Below are 22416 nucleotides of genomic sequence, written 5' to 3'. Positions count from 1 at the left end.
GTCACAGATGTATGGGAGAGACAGGTTGTGGATTGCTTTGTATGCCATGGTTAGAGTTTTGAACTGGATTCTCTGGGCAATGGGGAGCCAGTGAAGAGATTGACAGAGAGGCGAGGCCGGGGAATAGCTGGGGGACAGGTGAATTAGTCGAGCAGCAGAGTTTAGGATAGATTGGAGAGGCGCAAGAGTGTTGTAAGGGAGGCCAAGGAGCAGGAGGTTGCAGTAGTTGAGGCGGGATATGATGAGGGCATGCACTAGTGTTTTTGCAGAGTCTTTGCTGAGGAATGCACGGATCCGGGAGATGTTTTTGAGTTGGAGTTGGCAGGAAGTGGAAAGGGCTTGGATATGTGGCTTGAGGAGAGATCAGAGTCCAGGGTTACTCCAAGGCAGCGAGCTTGTGGGACTGGGGAGAGTGAACAGCCATTGACTTTGATGGCTATGTCAGATGGGGGATGTGAATGAGAGGGTGAAAAGATGATGAACTCTGTTTTATCCATGTTGAGTTTTAGAAATCTGTTAGAGAAGAAGGATGACACGGAGGACAGACATTGTGGGATTTTGGTTAGTAGGGAGGAGATATCGGGTCCAGAGAGGTAGATCTGTGTGTCGTCAGCATAGAGGTGATACTGAAAACCGTGAGACTCTATGAGCTGTCCCAGGCCAAAGGTGTAGATGGAGAAGAACAGAGGTCCTAGAACTGAACCTTGGGGGACACCAAGAGATAGGGGGTGAGAAGAGGAGGTGGTGCGTGAGTGGGAGGCGCTGAATGTCCTGTCTGTTAAGTATGAGGAGATCCAAGAGAGCAAAGTCCGTGATGCCAAGAGATGAGAGAATCTGGAGTAAGAGGGAATGGTTCACTGTGTCAAAGGCAGATGACAGGTCCAGAAGGAGGAGGATGGAGTAGTGTCGCTTGAATTTGGCATTTAGTAGGTCGTTGGTGACTTTGGTCAGGGCAGTTTCAGTCGAGTGATGCGGTCGGAAGCCAGATTGCAGGCGGTCGAAGAGGGAGCAGGAGGAGAGGTGGGAGGACAGATCAAGGTGGACATGTTGTTCTAGTAGTTTTGAGGCAAAGGGGAGGAGTGATATGGGGCGGTAGCTAGTCAGAGAGGAAGGGTCAAGGGAGGTCTTTTTGAGGATGGGTGTGATTGCGGCATGTTTGAAACATGAGGGGAAGACACCGGTTGTTAGTGACAGATTGAAGAGGTGGGTTAGGGCTGGGATGAAGACTGTGGTAAGGTTAGTGATGAGGTGGGATGGGATTGGGTCAAGTTCGCAGGTGGTGAGGTGTGATTTGGAGAGTAAAGAGGAGACTTGACATTCTCTAATGGTGGAGAAGTGGGGTTTGGAGGAGGAGGGTTGAATAGATATGAGGAGGGGTTGTGTGGACATTAGGCAAAAGTTTTGTCTGAAGGTGTCAATCTTCTGTTTGAAGAATGAGGCAAAGTCATCGGCTGAGATGAGAGAAGAGGGAGGAGGTGGGGGGGACGAAGGAGAGAGTTGAAAGTGTTAAATAGCTGTTTAGGTTTGTGAGATAGGGAGGATATGAGAGATGAGAAGTAGGTTTGTTTTGCTGTAGTGAGTGCGGACTTGAAATTAGTGAGGGATTGCTTGAATGCAATGAAGTGCTCGATGGAGTGAGACCTTTTCCATCTCCGCTCCGCAACCCTGGAGGCCCGGCGCAGTTCTTTAGTAAGTTTAGTGTGCCAGGGTTGCCTGTTGAATGTGCGAGATGTTGTGTGTATGAGAGAGGCGATCGAGTCTAGAGCTGCAGCTATTGTGGTGTTATATGAAGCAGCAGCAACGTCTGCATCGTGTAAGGAATTTATGTCTGTAAGAGGGAGGAGGGATTCAGAGAGTGAGTGTAAGTCAAGGTGTTTGAGGTTTCTGCAAGGGTATGCAAGTTTGTGGAGTGGGGATTGTTGCCCCGGGGAGGAGAGAGAAGAGAATGTAAGTAGGCTGTGATCAGAGAGAGGGAGAGGTGAGTTAGAGAGGTTAGATAGGGAACAGAGGCGGGTGAAGATGAGGTCCAGTGTGTGGCCATCTTTGTGGGTGGGTGTGGAAGACCATTGAGTGAGTCCGAAGGAGGAAGTGAGAGATAGGAACTTAGAGACAGACGAGTGGGAAGTGTTAATGGGGATGTTGAAGTCACCCATTATGATAGTGGGGATGTCAGTGGAGAGGAAGTGATGCAGCCAGGTTGTGAAGTGGTCTAAGAAGGTGGTGGCTTGCCCTGGGGGTCGGTAAACGACGGCCAGTTGGAGGTTGGAGGGGGAATAAATGCGCACACAGTGCACCTAAAAAGAGGGGAGTGTAACAGAGGGTGGCAGTGGGATTTGGGTGAAAGCGCAGTGTTCTGATAGGAGAAAATCTACGCCTCTGCCATGTTTGCCGTTGGGGCGGGGGGTTGGGAAAGGTGGAATACGCCATATGAAAGTGCTGCTGGGGAGTCTGTGTCAGAGGGGGTGAGCCAGGTTTCAGTGATGGCGAGGAAGGAAAGTTTGTTTGTAATGAAAAGATCGTGGAAGAAGGAAAGTTTGTTGCAGACAGAGCGAGCGTTCCATAGAGCTCCTGTTAGAGCAACTAAGGAAGTGGGGATTGGTTGGAAGGGTATGAGGTTAGAAGGGTTGCGACCATTTGTGGAAGTCGCGGATAGGAGGAAGAAGTAACTGTGGGGATATGGCGAGGAGGACCAGGATTTGGAGAGATATCTCCAGCAGTGAAGAGGAGCAGAGAAAGTGTTAGCAGGTGGGAGCAAGATAGAGGAAAAAGTGAGAGCTAACAGAAACATAGTTAAAAGAGAGTAAGTGGTCAAAGTGTTGGTTAACCTGACTCCTGCCCTGACTAACTGCCTCTGAAATAACTGCCACTTATCTCCGAAGCCACTTTGCACAAGAAGACGCGTGCACACCTTACAGAGCTTCTAAATATATAGGGCACATTAAACTATCAGATGAAGGGCATTGTGGGAGCTGCATATGGCTAAATTAGCAGCTGGTCGTCTCACCAGGAGATGCCTGGGTGATCAAACACAGAGCTAGGACTCTAGTCTGTGCAGTTTAGCACCTCTAAAAATCAGATAAGATCTATAGTGGGGAAGGGACAGACATATGTGGGTATTGAATGGAGTGGGACAGATAAAGCAGAGAAGTTATGCAGAGCATGTAACAGTGAGGTGAATCAGCAAAGCAGAGCATTAGATTACAGCAGACACAGCAAGCAGAGAAGTTATGCAGAGCATGTACCAGTGAGGTGAATCAGCAAAGCAGAGCATTAGATCAGAGCAGACACAGCAAGCAGAGAAGTTATGCAGAGCATGTACCAGTGAGGTGAATCAGCAAAGCAGAGCATTAGATTACAGCAGACACAGCAAGCAGAGAAGTTATGCAGAGCATGTACCAGTGAGGTGAATCAGCAAAGCAGAGCATTAGATTACAGCAGACACAGCAAGCAGAGAAGTTATGCAGAGCATGTACCAGTGAGGTGAATCAGCAAAGCAGAGCATTACATTACAGCAGACACGGCAAGCAGAGAAGTTATACAGAGCATGTACCAGTGTGGTGAATCAGCAAAGCAGAGCATTACATTACAGCAGACACGGCAAGCAGAGAAGTTATACAGAGCATGTACCAGTGAGGTTATTCCACTGCGACCTCCACCACTCTTCCAAGGGGCATTGATATTGTCTTTTTATTCCACTGCAACCTCCGCCACTCTTCCAAAGGGCATTGATATTGTATTTTTATTCCACTGCGACCTCCGCCACTCTTCCAAAGGGCATTGATATTGTATTTTTATTCCACTGTAAAATCCACCACTGTTCTAAGGGGCATTAAAACCGTCTTGCTAAGCTACTGTGACCTCCACGTCTCTTCCACAGGGCATTGTTATTGTCTTTTTATTCCACTGCGACCTCCACCACTCTGCCAAGGGGCATTAAAACTGTCTTGTTAAGCTACTGTGATGTCCACATCTCTTCCACAAGGCATTGTAATTGTCTTTTCATTCCACTGTAACCTCCACCACTCTTCCAAGGGGCATTGATATTGTCTTTTTAATTCACTGCGACCTCCATCACTCTTCAAAGAAGCATTGAAACCGTCTTGTTAAGCTACTGTGACCTCCACGTCTATTCCACGGTGCATTAAAACTTTCTGGTTAAACCACTGTGAACTCCACAGCTTTTCCAAGGGTCATTGATATTGTCTTTTTATTCCACTCTAACCTCCACCACTCTTCCAAGGGGCAATGATATTGTCTTTTTATTTTACTGCTACCTCCACCACTCTTCCAAGGGGCATTAATATTGTCTTTTTATTCCACTGTGACCTCCACGTCTCTTCCAAGGGGCATTGATATTGTCTTTTTATTTAATTGGAACCTCCACCACTTTTCCAAGGGGCATTGATATTGTCTTTTTATTCCACTGCGACCTCCACCACTCTTCCAAAGGGCATTGATATTGTATTTTTATTCCACTGTAAAATCCACCACTGTTCTAAGGGGCATTAAAACTGTCTTGCTAAGCTACTGTGACCTCCACGTCTCTTCCACAGGGCATTGTTATTGTCTTTTTATTCCACTGCGACCTCCACCACTCCGCCAAGGGGCATTAAAACTGTCTTGTTAAGCTACTGTGATGTCCACCTCTCTTCCGCAGGGCATTGTAATTGTCTTTTCATTCCACTGTAACCTCCACCACTCTTCCAAGGGGCATTGATATTGTCTTTTTAATTCACTGCGACCTCCATCACTCTTCAAAGAAGCATTGAAACCGTCTTGTTAAGCTACTGTGACCTCCACGTCTATTCCACGGTGCATTAAAACTTTCTGGTTAAACCACTGTGAACTCCACAGCTTTTCCAAGGGTCATTGATATTGTCTTTTTATTCCACTCTAACCTCCACCACTCTTCCAAGGGGCAATGATATTGTCTTTTTATTTTACTGCTACCTCCACCACTCTTCCAAGGGGCATTAATATTGTCTTTTTATTCCACTGTGACCTCCACGTCTCTTCCAAGGGGCATTGATATTGTCTTTTTATTTAATTGGAACCTCCACCACTTTTCCAAGGGGCATTAATTTTGTCTTTTCATTCCACTGTAACCTCCACCATTCTTCCAAGGGACATTGATATTGTCTTTTTATTCCACTGTAACCTCCACCACTCTTCCAAGGGGCATTGATATTGTCTTTTTATTCTACTGTAACCTCCACCACTCTTCCAAGGGGCATTGATATTGCCTTTTTAAACCACTGCGACCTCTACCACTCCTCCAAGGGGCTTTAAAACAGTCTTGATAAGCTTCTGTGACCTCCACATCTCTTCCAAGGGGCATTAAAACAGCATGGTTAAACCACTCTGAACTCCACAGCTCTTCCAAGAGGCATTGATATTGTCTTTTTATTCAACTGTAACCTCCACAAATCTTCCAATGGGCATTGATATTGTTTTTTTTTCCACTGCGACCTCCACAACTCTTCGAAGGGGATTTGGTAGTCTTTTTAATCCACTGCGACCTCCATCACTCTTCCAAGGGGCATTAAAACCTTCTTGTTAAGCTACTGTGACCTCCACTTCCCTTCCACGGGGCATTGATATTGTCTTTTTATTCCACTGCGACCACCACCACTCTTCCAAGGGGCATTGATATTGTCTTTTTAATCCACTGTGACCTCCACCACTCTTCCAAGGGACTTTGATATTGTCTTTTTATTCCACTGCGACCTTCACCCCTCATCCAAGGAACATTGATATTGTCTTTTTTTCCACTGTAACCTCCACCACTCTTCTAAGGAACATTGATATTTTCTTTTTATTCCACTGTGACCTCCACCACTCTTCCAAGGGGCATCGATAATGTCTTTTTAATCCACTGCGACCTCCACCACTCTTCCAAGGGGCATTAAAACCGTCTTGTTAAGCTACTGTGACCTCCACGTCTCTTCCAAGGGGCATTAAAACCGTCAATTTAAACCACTCTGAACTCCACAGCTCTTGCAAGAGGCATTGATATTGTCTTTTTATTCCACTGTAACTTCCACCATTCTTCCAAGGGGCATTGATTTTGTCTTTTTAATCCACTGCGACCTCCAACTCTCTTCCAAGAAGCATTAAAGCCATCTTGTTTATCTACAGTGACCTCCACGTCTATTCCACGATGCATTAAAACCTTCTGGTTAAACCACTTTAAACTCCACAGCTCTTCCAAGGGGCAATGATATTGTCTTTTTATTCCACTGTAGCTTCCACCACTCTTCCAAGGGGAATTGATATTGTCTTTTTATTTTACTGCGATCTCCACCACTCTTCCAAGTGGCATTAATATTGTCTTTTTATTCCACTGCGACCTCCACCACTCTTCTAAGGGGCATTGATATTGTCTTTTTATTCCACTGCGACCTCCACCTCTCTTCCAAGGGGCATTAAAACAATCTTGTTAAGCTACTGTGACCTCCAAGTCTCTTCCATGAGGCATTGACATTGTCTTTTTATTCCACTGCGACCTCCACATCTCTTCCAAGTGGAATTGATATTGTCTTTTTTTTCCACTGCGACCTCCACCACTTTTCTAAGGGGCATTGATATTGTCTTTTTTATCCTCTGCGACCTCCACCACTCTTCCAAGGGTCATTAAAACAGTTTTGTTAAGCTACAGTGACCTCCACGTCTCTTCCAAGGGGCATTAAAACCGTCTGGTTAAACCACTCTGAACTCCACGGCTCTTCCAAGAGGCATTGATATTGTCTTTTTATTCGACTGTAACCTCCACCACTCTTCCAAGGGGCAATAAAACCGTCTTGTTAAGCCACTGTGACCTCCACGTCTTTTCCAAGGGGCATTAAAACCGTCAATTTAAACCACTCTGAACTCCACAGCTCTTGCAAGAGGCATTGATATTGTCTTTTTATTCCACTGTAACCTCCACCACTCTTCCAAGGGGCATTGATTTTGTCTTTTTAATCCACTGCGACCTCCATCACTCTTCCAAGGGGCATTAAAACCTTCTTGTTAAGCTACTGTGACCTCCACTTCCCTTCCACGGGGCACTGATATTGTCTTTTTATTCCACTGCGACCACCACCACTCTTCCAAGGGGCATTGATATTGTCTTTTTAATCCACTGTGACCTCCACCACTCTTCCAAGGGACTTTGATATTGTCTTTTTATTCCACTGCGACCTTCACCCCTCATCCAAGGAACATTGATATTGTCTTTTTTTCCACTGTAACCTCCACCACTCTTCTAAGGGACATTGATATTTTCTTTTTATTCCACTGCGACCTCCACCACTCTTCCAAGGGGCATCGATAATGTCTTTTTAATCCACTGCGACCTCCACCACTCTTCCAAGGGGCATTGATTTTGTCTTTTTAATCCACTGCGACCTCCATCACTCTTCCAAGAAGCATTAAAACCGTCTTGTTTAGCTACTGTTACCTCCACGTCTATTCCACAGTGCCTTAAAACCTTCTGGTTAAACCACTGTGTACTACACAGCTCTTCCAAGGGGAATTGATATTGTCTTTTTATTCCACTGTAACCTCCACCACTCTTCCAAGGGGCATTGATATTGTCCTTTTATTTTACTGCGACCTCCAACACCCTTCCAAGGGGCATTAATATTGTCTTTTTATTCCACTGCGACCTCCACCACTCTACCAAGGGTCATGGATATTGTCTTTTTATTCCAGTGTAACCTCCACCACTCTTCCAAGGGGCATTGATATTGCCTTTTTATTCCACTGTAACCTCCACCAATCTTCTAAGGGGCATTGTTATTGTCTTTTTATTTCACTGCGACCTCCACAACTTTTCTAAGGGGCATTGATATTGTCTTTTTAATCCACTGCTACCTCTACCACTCCTCCAAGAGGCTTTAAAACAGTCTTGATTAGTGTTGAGCCACCCCCGTAGTGTTCGAGTTCGGTTCGGTTCGTCGAACACCCGTGTGTTCGCCGAACTGTTCGTCGAACTGTTCGTCGAACACCTTCGAACACCGTTAAAACCAATGGCAGGCAAACAAAAACACATAGAAACACATATAAAACACCTTCAAAGGTGTCCAAAAGCTGACAAACTGCTCAGAAGACATAACTAACACATGGAAAAGTGTCAAGTACATATAGTCATGTGAAAATAAATGAGGTGGAGGAGTAAAAGGAGGGGGAGACACAGATATAGGCATGTCATGCCCTTCTAAAATCCAAAAAGTGAGAAGCTGACACGGCCAGTCCGCTCCTGCCCGTGCCACCTCCGTGTCGCCGGGTTTGTGCCAGAGCCGCGGTGAACCCTGATGGCCAGCCCCCCTCTCCCAATACTGGTGCCTGTCCGCTGGTGGGTCGAGCGAGCCCCCATGTGGTGGAGGCAGCTCTAAGCTTTTTAATTTAAATTTTCTCTCTAATTTGAATGAATACACTTTAAATCCATTTACAAGGATCTATTGGAGGGCAAGTCTCATGCAAGCAGCCGCGTAATTCCAGCTCCAGTAGCGTCCACTAAAGCTGCTGCAGTTAAAAAGCTTTTATAAGGATCGAGCTCGGCTGTCCACCGCAAGGCATCCTACTGCCAGTCCCAGCCCCTATGCCTTGGGGTGCCTCCTGATGCTCTTCACTGAGTATCCCGTGGTCCCGAAGCATTTCCTTTGAAAAAATTAAGTGTCCAAACTACAGGTGGTGTAGCTTGGTTAACAGCCGGGATAATCCGCTGACTAGCAGACACTGCTACTAGGCACAAAGTATTTCCTGGGCTAGATGCAGTTAAAAATTTGTAATTAGATACTCTCGTTGGATGCTGAGAAAGCATTCCATAGAGTCTCCTGGCACGCCATATATGATTCTCTTAAAAAGCTTGGGGTAGGGGTCTAGGGGACCCTTTTATAGCCAAAATCACGGCCCTGTATCACAATACGTCACCTAGGCTGAAGATAAATGGAACTGTAGCACCCTGAGGGCTCAGTTGCTACAGACGTATTGCACCTCACCCAGAGGTGTGATATCTCACTCTCAGGTAAGGATGGAGTGTGGATCAGGACCCGACACCTGCATGCATTACACCACATTGCCGTGGGGCAGGGCGACCAATATGCCCCTGAGATGGGCACGACAGTCCCTGTCCCTGGCTGGAGTGGGGGGAGGGAACACTGAGGAAGGGGAACCCTGTAGTGCAGGAGCAGGGAGGAAGCAGTTCCTGGGTGCATTGAGAAGGGAGTATAAAAGGTGGGCACCATCTTAGTTCAGTGCAGAGAAGTCTGAGCAGAAGTGGCAGGGAGCAGGGGCTCTGCATGAGCTCTGCTCCGGAGGCGGGCCTAGTAACAGAGGCCCAGGCCTGGAAGAGGGAGAAGGAAGGAAGAGGAGCGCAGAAGACTCCAGGAACGAGGAATGAAGGGATCCCAGGGGTGCGGACGGGCGAGTCGCCACCGCACGCCCGAATCCACCTGCGTGGAGGGGTCAGGCCAAATGGGGAGACCGGTCCCCGAACTAGTGGAGGCAGGAAACGACGCTCAGCTAGAAACCGGAGGCTCTGACATTTTATGTGGCGCAGCCCCTCGCTACACCCACTAGGAAGGCACCACATAGGGTCAGGGAAACTGGCGCCAAGTTTACCAAGAGGAGGCCCGAGGCAGCCGGACAGAAGTGTTGGTAAGAAAGGCCAGACAAAGGACACACAAAGGGGGTCCTGTGAAGCACTCCAAAGTTATCTGGGAGTTGTCTGAGCCCCTCACCTGGTGAGCACAGTACGACGTGGGCAGCCGTTACCTGCAGACGGGGTCTGGATAATAAGAACTGTGAGTAAAGGCCCTGAACTGCATCACTGACTCCGTGTCGTTACTGCTGCTGCCCTGCACCATCACCCCCATCCTCCGCATACACTGCCCTGAGGCTATACTCCTCCCGTGGGGAGTTATGCTACGCTCTGCTGCACCCACAACACCAGCCTCAGCGGTCTGCCCTGTAGCGGCGGTTCACTCTGACCGCAATCCACGGGTGGCGTAGTCGGACATTTAAACATCAAAACCACATAAATAGTTCCGCCACTGGTTTGACCACCCTGAGCCACGGAACCGGGTCGCCGCCACGAAGACTACAACCACCAGCATCCACCAAAAAGGGTCCGGCTCCGGGTGTCCCAAGGCCCAGGGGGTGCATCAGAACATTTTCATCACCTTTCACAATCACCAATGGGACAAGGCAGGGATGTCCTCTGTCCCCTCTCTTATACATCCTAGTGACGGAGCACCTGCTCTCATCAATTCGCCATAACCCCAATATTAGGTGGATTGAGGTGGGAGGCACCGAGTACAAGTGCTCTCTATTTGCTGATGATGTCCTAGTATATATCACTCAATCACATATATCCATCCATGCTGTTATGGCTGAAATAGATCACTTTGTTACATGGTCAAATTTTAAAATCAATCAAGTCTGAGGCCCTCGATGTCTCCCTCCCCAAATCCATATAGGATTCCATCCAGTCCAACTTTCCCTTTGCCTGGCCCTCACAGGGTATCAAATACTTAGGAATTCCTATTCATAGAGACCTCTCCCATCTATGTTATCTTAATTTTTGGCCTTTTATTGAACAACTCCATACAGACCACGGTTGGCAAGTTAGAACTGTAAGATTCACTACGTGAACCACTGGTGTTTTGTGGAAAAGCACATGTACACTGTGTTCCAAATTATTATGCAAAAAGTGTTTAGGAGTGATAAGGGAAGAATTTGTTTGTTTGTCAGTTAAACTCATTGATGGTGATGTGTGTCAGGGCTCTTTATATCACTGTAAGCAATTGCAGACACCTGTGCTAATTAGTTTGGCAGGTGTGTCCAATGAAAGGCAAGACTACTTAAGAAGGCTGTCTCACATTATTAAGCAGCCTACATTTTCTGCCAAAATGGGAAAGAAAAAGGATGTGTCGGCTGCTGAGAAGCAACAAATTGTGGAGTGTTTAGGTCAAGGCATGACTACAATCAACATTGTACGATGATCAGGATGAAGTATCTTGGCAATCAAGAAGTATGTAGCTGATTCACAGTACACACGTGTGCGTGCTGATAAGGGCAAATTGAGGACTCTTTCCTACAGGCAATTACGTCAGGTTGAAAGAGCAGCGGCAAAAAAGCCATAGCAGCAGACAAGTTTTTGAAGCTGCTGGTGCCTCCAACGTCCCCCGAACAACAAGATGCAGGGTCCTTCAGAGGTTTGCAGCTGTGCATACACCATCCTGTCAACCTCCTCTATCCACTTCACACAAGCAGAAACGGCTCCAGTGGGCCAAACATTACATGAAGACTGATTTCAAAACTGTTTTGTTCACGGATGAGTGCCGTGCAACGCTCGATGGTCCAGATGGATGGAGTGGAGGATGGCTGGTTGATGGACACCCCACGCAAACACGGCTACAGCGCCAACAAGGAGGAGGTGGAGTAATGTTTTGGGCTGGAATCATGGGGAGAGAGATTGTCGGCCCCTTTGGGATCCCTGAAGGCGCTAAAGATGAACTCCATAATGTATGTGGATTTTCTCAAACAGCACTTCCTGCCATGGTTCAAGAAGAAGAACCGTGTATTTCACAGCAAGATCATTTTTTTGCATGATAATGCACCATCTCATGCTGCACATAAAACATCTGCATCTCTGGCTGATATGGGCATAAAAGGGGACAAACTTATGGTGTGACCCCCATGCTCCCCTGACCTCTACCCCATTCAGAACCTCTGGAGCATCATCAAAAGGAGTGTCTATGATGGCGGGAGGCAGTTCACATCTAAGCAACAGCTCTGGGAGGGTATTCTGTCCTCATGCAAAACAATTGAAGCAGAAACCATCCAAAACCTGACAAATTCAATGGACGAGAGAGTTCAGAAGCTCCTTTCGAACAAGGGGTCCTATGTGAAAATGTAACATCACCTAGAATAAAGTTTTGAGTTGAAAACTGTTTGATTTCAGTTTCTAACAACCTGCTAATGCTTATAATTTCAAAAATGACCATTTTTTTGGTCTTTATTAAAATGAAAAGGTTGATCGAAAAGTTTGGGGGATCTAAGAGTGTGGCAACCCAGTAGTCATGATTACTTCGAAATCTGACAATATGAGGGTCATGCTGCAGGTAGTGCAGCAAGAAGGCACTTATGTGTCTTGCGCATCTCGGAGCCCCAAAATTATTTTCCGGGCTAGATGCAGCTAGAAATTATTATTAATTTGAAAGCTGGTGAAGCTTTAGTATAGATGGCCTAATAGGATCAGTGCTGCACACTGCTACAAAGCCCAAATTATTTTCCAGTCAAGATACAGATAAACATGATTAGTAATTTTAAATCTGGTGGAGCTTATTATAGATGGCCTAATAGAATCAGTGCTGCACACTGCTACAAAGCCCAAATTATTTTCCAGCCAAGATACAGATAAACATGATTAGTAATTTGAAAGCTTAAAACGGTTGGTAGGGTGATTTTAACCAATCATCCATCTTTTACTCTCCCCAGGATGACACAGGGGTAGAAAAGTCGTTTCGGATCCATGATTTGTTCATCTTTATGAACGTGAGTCTGTCTACATTATCAGTGGAGAGCTGCGTGCGCTTATCTGTCAGCACACCACCAGCAGCGCTGAACACACGTTCAGACAGAACGCTGGCTGCGGGGCATGACAAGATCTCCAAGGCGTAAGTGGCTAGCTCCGGCCATTTATCCAGATTGGAAGCCCAAAAAGAGCAAGGGTCCAGTGACACAGTCATGGCTTCAATGTTTACTTGGAGATACTCCTGTACCATCGTCTCTAGGCGTTGACTATGTGTCAGACTTCTTGTCTCCTGTGGCCTTGCAAAGGATGGGCTAAAAAAGTGGTGAAATGATTCCGCAAAATTGATGTTACCAGCAGATACTGTGGTTCTGTTACGGTTTGAGTGCTGAACACTTGACGGTCCTACGGTTGGCAAGTTGGAACTGTGAGATTCACTACGTGCACCACTGGTATTTTGTGGAAAAGCACATGTAAGATTCTGCAACAGTCTCTGCTGATACTCCTGCATGCGTGCATCCCTTTCTATGGCAGGAATAAATTCTGCAAATTTACTTTTGTACCGGGGATCTAACAGTGTGGCAACCCAGTAGTCAGGATTATTTCTAATTCTCACAATTTGAGGGTCATGTTGCAGGTAGTGCAGCAAGAAGGCACTCATGTGTGTTGCGCATCCAGGAGCACCAAGTCCCTGTTGTGTTGGTGGCGAGGTAACAATCATGCTTCCTTCCTCTGTCCTCTCCCCCCAACCTCGCACAACAGAAATGTGATCAAGGTCTCCCTCATCTGATGAGTCTTCCATCAGTTCGTCCTCCACTTCTTCCTGGGCTCCTGCACCTTCCTCACTAGTTTGGCTGCTACCATGCGCCCTGGTAAAACCATCTCCCCCACCCTCACATGCCTGCCGCCTTGGTGCTGCCGACCGTCTGGACCTTGCAGATGTTAGCCCTTCCGCATACAACTCCTCCTCCTCTACTTCCTCCACCTCCTCTTGTGCCACCACCTGACTCCGAATTCTGTTTAACATGTGCTCCAGCATGTAAATCACCGGAATAGTCATGCTGATAATGGCATCGTCAGCACTAAACATCTTCGTCGCCATTTCAAAACTGTGCAGAAGGGTGCATAGGTCCCTGATCTGAGACCACTGCTCCAGCGTGATTTGCCCCACCTCTGAATCTCGTTGGCCCAGGCTATACGTCAGAACGTATTGCACCAGGGCTTGTCTGTGCTGCCACAGTCGCTGCAACATGTGCAGAGTTGAATTCCACCGGGTAGGCACATCGCATTTTAGCCGGTGAAGTGGCAGGCCCAACGACTTCTGCAGAGATGTAAGTCGCTGAGCTGCGGGATGCGAACGGCGGAAGTGAGCACACAGCGACCGTGCCCTCTGCAGAAGGCCATCTAGTCTGGGATAGTGGGCTAAAAATTGCTGGACAACCAGGTTCAACACGTGAGCCATACAAGGCACGTGTGTGACATTGCCCCGGCGAAGGGCCGCACCCAGGTTTGCAGCATTGTCGCACACGGCCTTCCCTGGTTTCAGGTCCAGTGGAGACAACCATTCATGAAACTGGTTCTCCAGAGCTGACCACAACTCCTCAGCTGTGTGACTCACATTTCCCAGACATTTCAATGTAAAAACCGCCTGATGACGTTGAGCCCTACTGCCAGCATAGTAAGGAGGTGTGCAGGATCCCTTCTGCGCAGTTAGAAAGCTTGTGGCATGACCAGACAGGCTTTGGGTGCAGGTGGAAGACCGAGAGGAGGTTGAGGAGGCAGAAGCAGTGGAGGAACTTTGACATAAAGAGGATTGACGCACAACTCGTGGGGACGGCAAGACTTGGACAGCAGCCCCTTGTCCTGCTGTCACCATAGTTACCCAGTGCCCAGTCAGCGACATGTAACGCCCCTGTCCATGCCTACTCGTCCAAGTGTCTGTGGTGAAATGCACCCTGTCACACACAGAGTTTCTCAAAGAAGCGGTGATGTTGTGTGCGACATGCTGGTGGAGCGCAGGCACACCTTTCTTTGAGAAGTAGTGCCGACTGGGCATCTGGTACTGGGGCACTGCGACGGACATAAGGTCTCGAAAATCCTCTGTGTCCACCAGGGGGAAAGGCAGCATTTCTGTAGCCAAGAGCTTGCAGATGGTGAAATTCAACCTCTTAGCTTTCTCATGGCTAGGAGGAAATGGTCTTTTACTTGTCCACATCTGAGGGACCGAGGGCTGGCTATTGTGCTTAGACGGGGTTGATAAGGGTGTCCCCGGCAAACTGCCAGTCTGTGAGGAAGATGCAGGCGGACATGTTAGGTTGCCTTGATCCAAAGGTGGTGCTATCGATGTCGGACAGCGCTCAACACCAGCTGGTGTTACCACCTCCAAAGAAAATGATGACCTGCCAATCACGCTGGCTGTTGCGGGTAAAGAGGTGGCAGGTCTGCGCCCCAAAACAGGTGTGACTGCTGTCCCCCCAGTCACAGAGGATGAAGAGGCCGCGGATGCACAAGATATGGCAGACGGTGGATGGCCCGGCCGGCTAGGCCGCATTGTAGCACACTGAGCTTCCCACTGCAACTTATGCTTCATGTCCACGTGCCGGTTCATGCATGAAGTACTCAAACTATGTATTTTTTGGCCTCTACTTAGCTTTTGCTGACAAATGTTACAGATAACACGAGTTGGGTCATCTTTATCGATCTGAAAAAATGCCCAGGCTATGCAAGGCTTAGCACCCATGCGACCTGAAGAGCCACCACGACTTGTGGTGAGAGGCAGAGTTGTGTTTGAGGATGCAGTTGTTGACGTGCTTCCAGTACTACGTCTCTGTCCAGGAAGGCGCAACCTGACCTCGTCGTCACTAGCATCTTCCTCCACCTTCTCTGCTGACCTCATCTCTTGGCTGACTGTGGTTTGACAGTAAGTGGGATCTCCAACCTCATCATCATCACCCTGTGCGTTATCACACCCGTCGTCCTCAAAACCAACCTGTTCCTGCCCTGACAAAAAACTAAAGTTGTCGCTCCAATCAGGTATTTGAGTCTTATCATCGTCTTCCTCATTGTCTCCACCAACAGGAGTTACAGTTTGGGAATGAGGGTCTACATTATGGTCAGAACCTTCTGCGTCTGGTCCTGGATCCGACTCATAAAGATTCTGGGCATCAGTGCAGATCATTTCCTCGTCTGGATTCACAGAAGCGCTGGAGTCGACCTCTGATTCCCAGGCTATAGTATGAGTAAACAGCTCTGCAGACTCAACCATCTGTTCTACCTCATACTCAGATGGGCAGCTGGAGATTTGGGAGCTGTGAGGAAGCAAGTGCGATTGGGGTGACACCTTTGAGGACTGGAGTATTTGTGATGTTGAAGTTGATGTGGAGGAGAGCCCACTTAAAGGAGCACTTGATATCCGTTGAAGCACCTGCTGTTTTTGTGCCTCATCTGGAATTTGTAGCGATTGGAGTGGCCGTAGGAAAGGGATCTTATCACATTGTCCGCTAAAAGAAGTAGACATTTTAGTTTGGCTGGAAGATGGTCTTTCTTCTGCAGATGTTACTGTTGCTTTAACACCTACCCCACAGACACAACCTTTTTTCCCCTTCCCAACACGCCTATTCCCCTTTCCACCAGCAGCAGGCCTTTTTCCACTCATTTTGGTGGTTAATTAATTCACAACTCTGGAGTTGTTTGCACAAAAAAACAATGGATGGGAACCGAGCAGAGCTGAGTGGCCAAACTGTGGTATTAGGCCAAAACTATTGGCTGGGTTAGATGCATAAAAAAATTATATTCAATTTGCAACCTGATGGAGGTCTGTATAGATGGATTAATAGAACAAGTCCCACACACAGCTAGAAGCCCAATATTTTTTCAGAGGTAGATGCAGAAAAAAATATATTCAGTTTGCAACCTGATGTAGGTCTGTATAGATGGATTAATAGAACAAGTCCCACACACAGCTAGAAGCCCAATATTTTTTCAGAGGTAGATGCAGAAAAAAATATATTCAGTTTGCAACCTGATGGAGGTCAGTATAGATGGACTAATACAACAAGTCCCACACACAGCTAGAAGACCAATATTTTTTCAGAGGTAGATGCAGAAAAAAATATATTCAGTTTGCAACCTGATGGAGGTCTGTATAGATGGATTAATAGAACAAGTCCCACACACAGCTAGAAGCCCAATATTTTTTCAGAGGTAGATGCAGAAAAAAATATATTCAGTTTGCAACCTGATGGAGGTCAGTATAGATGGACTAATACAACAAGTCCCACACACAGCTAGAAGCCCAATATTTTTTCAGAGGTAGATGCAGAAAAAAATATATTCAGTTTGCAACCTGATGGAGGTCAGTATAGATGGACTAATACAACAAGTCCCAGACACAGCTAGAAGCCCAATATTTTTTCAGAGGTAGATGCAGAAAAAAATATATTCAGTTTGCAACCTGATGGAGGTCAGTATAGATGGACTAATACAACAAGTCCCACACACAGCTAGAAGCCCAATATTTTTTCAGAGGTAGATGCAGAAAAAAATATATTCAGTTTGCAACCTGATGGAGGTCTGTATAGATGGATTAATAGAACAAGTCCCACACACAGCTAGAAGCCCAATATTTTTTCAGAGGTAGATGCAGAAAAAAATATATTCAGTTTGCAACCTGATGGAGGTCTTTATAGATGGATTAGTAGAACAAGTCCCACACACAGCTAGAAGCCCAATATTTTTTCAGAGGTAGATGCAGAAAAAAATATATTCAGTTTGCAACCTGATGGAGGTCTGTATAGATGGATTAATAGAACAAGTCCCACACACAGCTAGAAGCCCAATATTTTTTCAGAGGTAGATGCAGAAAAAAATATATTCAGTTTGCAACCTGATGGAGGTCAGTATAGATGGACTAATACAACAAGTCCCACACACAGCTAGAAGCCCAATATTTTTTCAGAGGTAGATGCAGAAAAAAATATATTCAGTTTGCAACCTGATGGAGGTCAGTATAGATGGACTAATACAACAAGTCCCACACACAGCTAGAAGACCAATATTTTTTCAGAGGTAGATGCAGAAAAAAATATATTCAGTTTGCAACCTGATGGAGGTCTGTATAGATGGATTAATAGAACAAGTCCCACACACAGCTAGAAGCCCAATATTTTTTCAGAGGTAGATGCAGAAAAAAATATATTCAGTTTGCAACCTGATGGAGGTCAGTATAGATGGACTAATACAACAAGTCCCACACACAGCTAGAAGCCCAATATTTTTTCAGAGGTAGATGCAGAAAAAAATATATTCAGTTTGCAACCTGATGGAGGTCAGTATAGATGGACTAATACAACAAGTCCCAGACACAGCTAGAAGCCCAATATTTTTTCAGAGGTAGATGCAGAAAAAAATATATTCAGTTTGCAACCTGATGGAGGTCAGTATAGATGGACTAATACAACAAGTCCCACACACAGCTAGAAGCCCAATATTTTTTCAGAGGTAGATGCAGAAAAAAATATATTCAGTTTGCAACCTGATGGAGGTCTGTATAGATGGATTAATAGAACAAGTCCCACACACAGCTAGAAGCCCAATATTTTTTCAGAGGTAGATGCAGAAAAAAATATATTCAGTTTGCAACCTGATGGAGGTCTTTATAGATGGATTAGTAGAACAAGTCCCACACACAGCTAGAAGCCCAATATTTTTTCAGAGGTAGATGCAGAAAAAAATATATTCAGTTTGCAACCTGATGGAGGTCTGTATAGATGGATTAATAGAACAAGTCCCACACACAGCTAGAAGCCCAATATTTTTTCAGAGGTAGATGCAGAAAAAAATATATTCAGTTTGCAACCTGATGGAGGTCAGTATAGATGGACTAATACAACAAGTCCCACACACAGCTAGAAGCCCAATATTTTTTCAGAGGTAGATGCAGAAAAAAATATATTCAGTTTGCAACCTGATTGTAACATACCTGGCGGCGTCCTTGCATGGTGGTCCATCTCCCACTGTGCAAGAGCGCGCACTTGATCTCCAGTCCAGAATGTCTCTCTGGCTTCCCTCCATGCTGTCTTTTTGTGTCTGTTTCTGCTGCTTAAGGGCGGCGCCCAATCACTTCCTGCTTTTTGTACCTGCTGTGGGTCACACCCCTTGTGCGTCCTCAGCCTATTGCTGTCTGTCACCTGGAATATAGCTCAGCTGCTCCCATCTATCCCTGCCTGAGCATAGTGTTTCTTTCAGTGTGTGCTTGCACTCTGAAGGTGCCAGGTCCCGTTCTTTGTCTCCTGCTTTGCGGTATCAGTTCCCGTGTCTGAACTGAGTCCTGTCTATGTCTCCTGCCTTGTGGTATCAGTTCCCGTGTCTGAACTGAGTCCTGTCTATGTCTCCTGCCTTGCGGTATCAGTTCCCGTGTCTGAACTGAGTCCTGTCTGTGTTCTCTTGTCTGCCTATCCTGGTGTTATGTTCTGCTACCAAAGCTAAGGAAAGAGAGGAGATCTGTCCCTACTATAGGACTCAGCTGAATCCCTACGATGTAACAGGGAACCTGATCCTGCGATCAGACCTGCTAAAGTCCTAATCTAGTCTGTACGAAGACCTATAGATGTGGGGAGGGAATCCCTACAAGTACTAAGGACTGGGAGGAATATGGGACACCTCCTAACAGAAATAGTAGCAGACAGACGAACAAACAAAATAGATAGAACATAGAGGTCCGTAGACCAAGCAAACTAACAGAGTAGATACAGAGCACAGGCTAGCTAGAAAGTAGATATACAATGAAGTCCAGCAAAGCCAGAAGGGCGGAGCAGGACTAAATAGGCCAACAAGGCCATGTGACCAGCAAAGGAAAAAAAACCTAACAGCAAGGTTCTAACAGTACCCCCCCTTCTAAGAGGATCCTCCGGATCCCCTAGGACCAGGCTTATCAGGAAATCTCCTGTGAAACGCTCTGATAAGTCTGGACGCGGAAACATCATCTGACCTCACCCAAGAGTTATCCTCGGGTCCGAAACCTTTCCAGGCCACAAGATACTGCAAACTACCTCTATACCGTCTAGAGTCAAGGATGCGAGAAATTTCATATTCCCCGTCCTCCACCACCGGAGGAACAGAGGCAGAGGCGTCACCATCCGACACAACAGCTTTTTTTAACAGAGAGACATGAAAGACCGGATTAGTTCTCCAGGAGGTAGGAACCTCCAACCTAACAGCAGATTGGTTGACAACCTGAAGCACCTTAAAGGGCCCTACAAACTTGGGACCCAATTTCTTAGAAGGAATCCTCAACCGCAGATTCCTAGAGGACAACCAAACCATGTCACCAACAGCGAACAAAACCTCCTGTCGTTTCCTATCAAAGTAGTCTTTAGATTTTCTGTTGGCCTCCTGAAGATTACCACGCACATCCGTCCAAACTCTTTCCAAATCACCGGAAAAATTCTCCTCCTCAGGCACGGCAGATCCCAACTTGGAGAACGACCCAAACGACGGATGTCTCCCAGAACAACAAAAAAAAGGCGAACAACCAGCAGAAGAAGATGTATGATTGTTCAGAGCAAATTCGGCAAGTGGCAGAAACTCAGACCACCCCTCTTGATTGTCTGCCACAAAACAACGCAAGAACTGCTCAACATCCTGGTTTTTCCTTTCTGTCTGGCCATTAGATTCAGGATGATATCCGGACGAAAACGACAAATGAATTCCCAACCTGTCACAAAAGGCACGCCAAAAACGAGCCACGAACTGAGGACCCCTATCAGAAACAATGTCAGTAGGAACGCCATGAAGTCTGACAATTTCCTTGACAAAGGCCTTAGCGAGAGTTTTAGCGCAGGGCAGTTTGACGAAGGGAACCAAGTGACACATCTTGCTAAAACGGTCCACGACCACCCAGATGACAGTAAAACCCTCAGAGGGGGGAAGGTCAGTTATAAAGTCCATAGCCAAATGTGTCCAAGGAGCACTGGGGACCTCCAAAGGACAAAGCAACCCCGCAGCAGGAGTATGTGAGGACTTAGATCTAGCACATATAGTACATTGGCGCACCCACTTAATGACTTCCTTCTGCCATCCAGGCCACCAAAAACTGCGACCCACCAGTCTCTTGGTCTCAGAGATTCCGGGATGACCTGCCAACCGAGATTCGTGACACTCAACAAACAAATCTCTCCTAAAGGTCCCAGGCACAAACAACCTCCCATGAGGAGTGTTAGATGGGGCATTCTCCTGAGCTTTAAGAATCTCATCTTCCAAAACGGAGTCTAAAGCAGCTATCACAACACCTTCTTGTAAAATGTTTTCCTCTTTCTCAGCACCGACTATGGGAGAAAAACTGCGAGACAAGGCATCCGCCTTAACATTCTTAGTACCAGGGATGTAAGTAACGGAGAAATTAAACCGCGAGAAAAACAGTGCCCACCTAGCCTGACGGGCATTCAGGCGCTTGGCAGCATCAAGATATATCAGATTTTTATGATCCGTAAGAACCTGAACGGGAAATTCCGCACCTTCCAAGAAGTGGCGCCAGTGTTCAAATGCGAGTTTAATAGCCAATAATTCCCGATTACCAATATCGTAATTCAATTCAGTCTCCGAAAATTTTTTTGAAAAAAAGGCACAGGGATGTAATCCATCCCCGTTATCCTGAGACAATACTGCGCCAACCCCCACAGAGGAAGCATCAACCTCAACCAAAAACGGCCTAGTAACATCAGGCTGCATAAGGATAGGAGCAGAGGTGAACCTCTCCTTGAGATACACAAAAGCTTCAATGGCCTCAGAAGACCACTGAACCGCATCAGCACCTTTCCTGGTGAGATCAGTCAGAGGTTTGACAATACTAGAAAAATTTTTTATGAATTTTCTATAGTAATTGGCGAAACCCAAAAACCTCTGTATCGATTTCAAACCAATAGGCCTAGGCCATTCCTGCACAGCCTGAACCTTAACCGGATCCATCTCAAAACCTTTGCTGGAGATAATGTAACCCAAAAAACTAATTCTCTGTACAGCGAACTCACATTTCTCCAGCTTAGCAAAAAGCGAATTGTCCATTAATAACTGTAATACCTCACGCACGCTCCGCCAATGAGACTCCAGATCTGGCGAATAAATCAAAATGTCATCCAAATACACAACCACATTTTTACCGATCAAAGGTCTAAGGATGTCATTAATCAGATTCTGAAAAAATGCAGGAGCATTAGTAAGACCAAAAGGCATAACCAGATTCTCAAAATGACCCACAGGAGTGTTAAAAGCAGTCTTCCATTCATCACCCTCCTTCATGCGCAACAGATTGTATGCCCCCTTAAGGTCAATTTTAGAGAACCACTTGGCCCCCAATAACTGGTTAAACAGATCAGGAATCAATGGCAGTGGGTAAGGATTGCGTACCGTAATTTTGTTAATCTCACGAAAATCCAGACAAGGACGTAAACCGCCGTCCTTTTTTTTTACAAAAAAAAATCCAACCGCCACAGGAGACTTAGAGGGCCTAATGTGACCGGCGGCCAAACTTGTCTGTATGTATTCCTCCAAAGCCTTCCTCTCAGGAATAGTAAGGTTAAATAAACGACTTTTAGGAAGAGTCGCTCCAGGGACAAATTCAATAGAACAATCATAGTCTCTATGGGGAGGCAAAACCTGTGATTCCTTCTCAGAAAAAACTCTCCAAAAATCCTGAATAGGAACAGGCAATTCTCCCCTATCCAAAGCTGCAATACGCCCGTTACAACACTTGTCATAACATTTATGGCTCCAGGATTTAATTTCACTGGTAGACCAATCCAGTACAGGATTGTGAAATTTTAACCAGGGCAATCCCAATATTACTGGAGAAGGCAAGTTATTCAACACTACCAAATCCAATTTCTCATGGTGAACACCAT

Source organism: Phyllobates terribilis, unplaced genomic scaffold (genome assembly GCF_046119375.1).
Source record: "Phyllobates terribilis strain yellow unplaced genomic scaffold, ASM4611937v1 Scaffold_5__5_contigs__length_657084704, whole genome shotgun sequence".
Classification (NCBI taxonomy): domain Eukaryota; kingdom Metazoa; phylum Chordata; class Amphibia; order Anura; family Dendrobatidae; genus Phyllobates; species Phyllobates terribilis.
Note: the sequence above shows the minus strand (reverse complement) of the source record.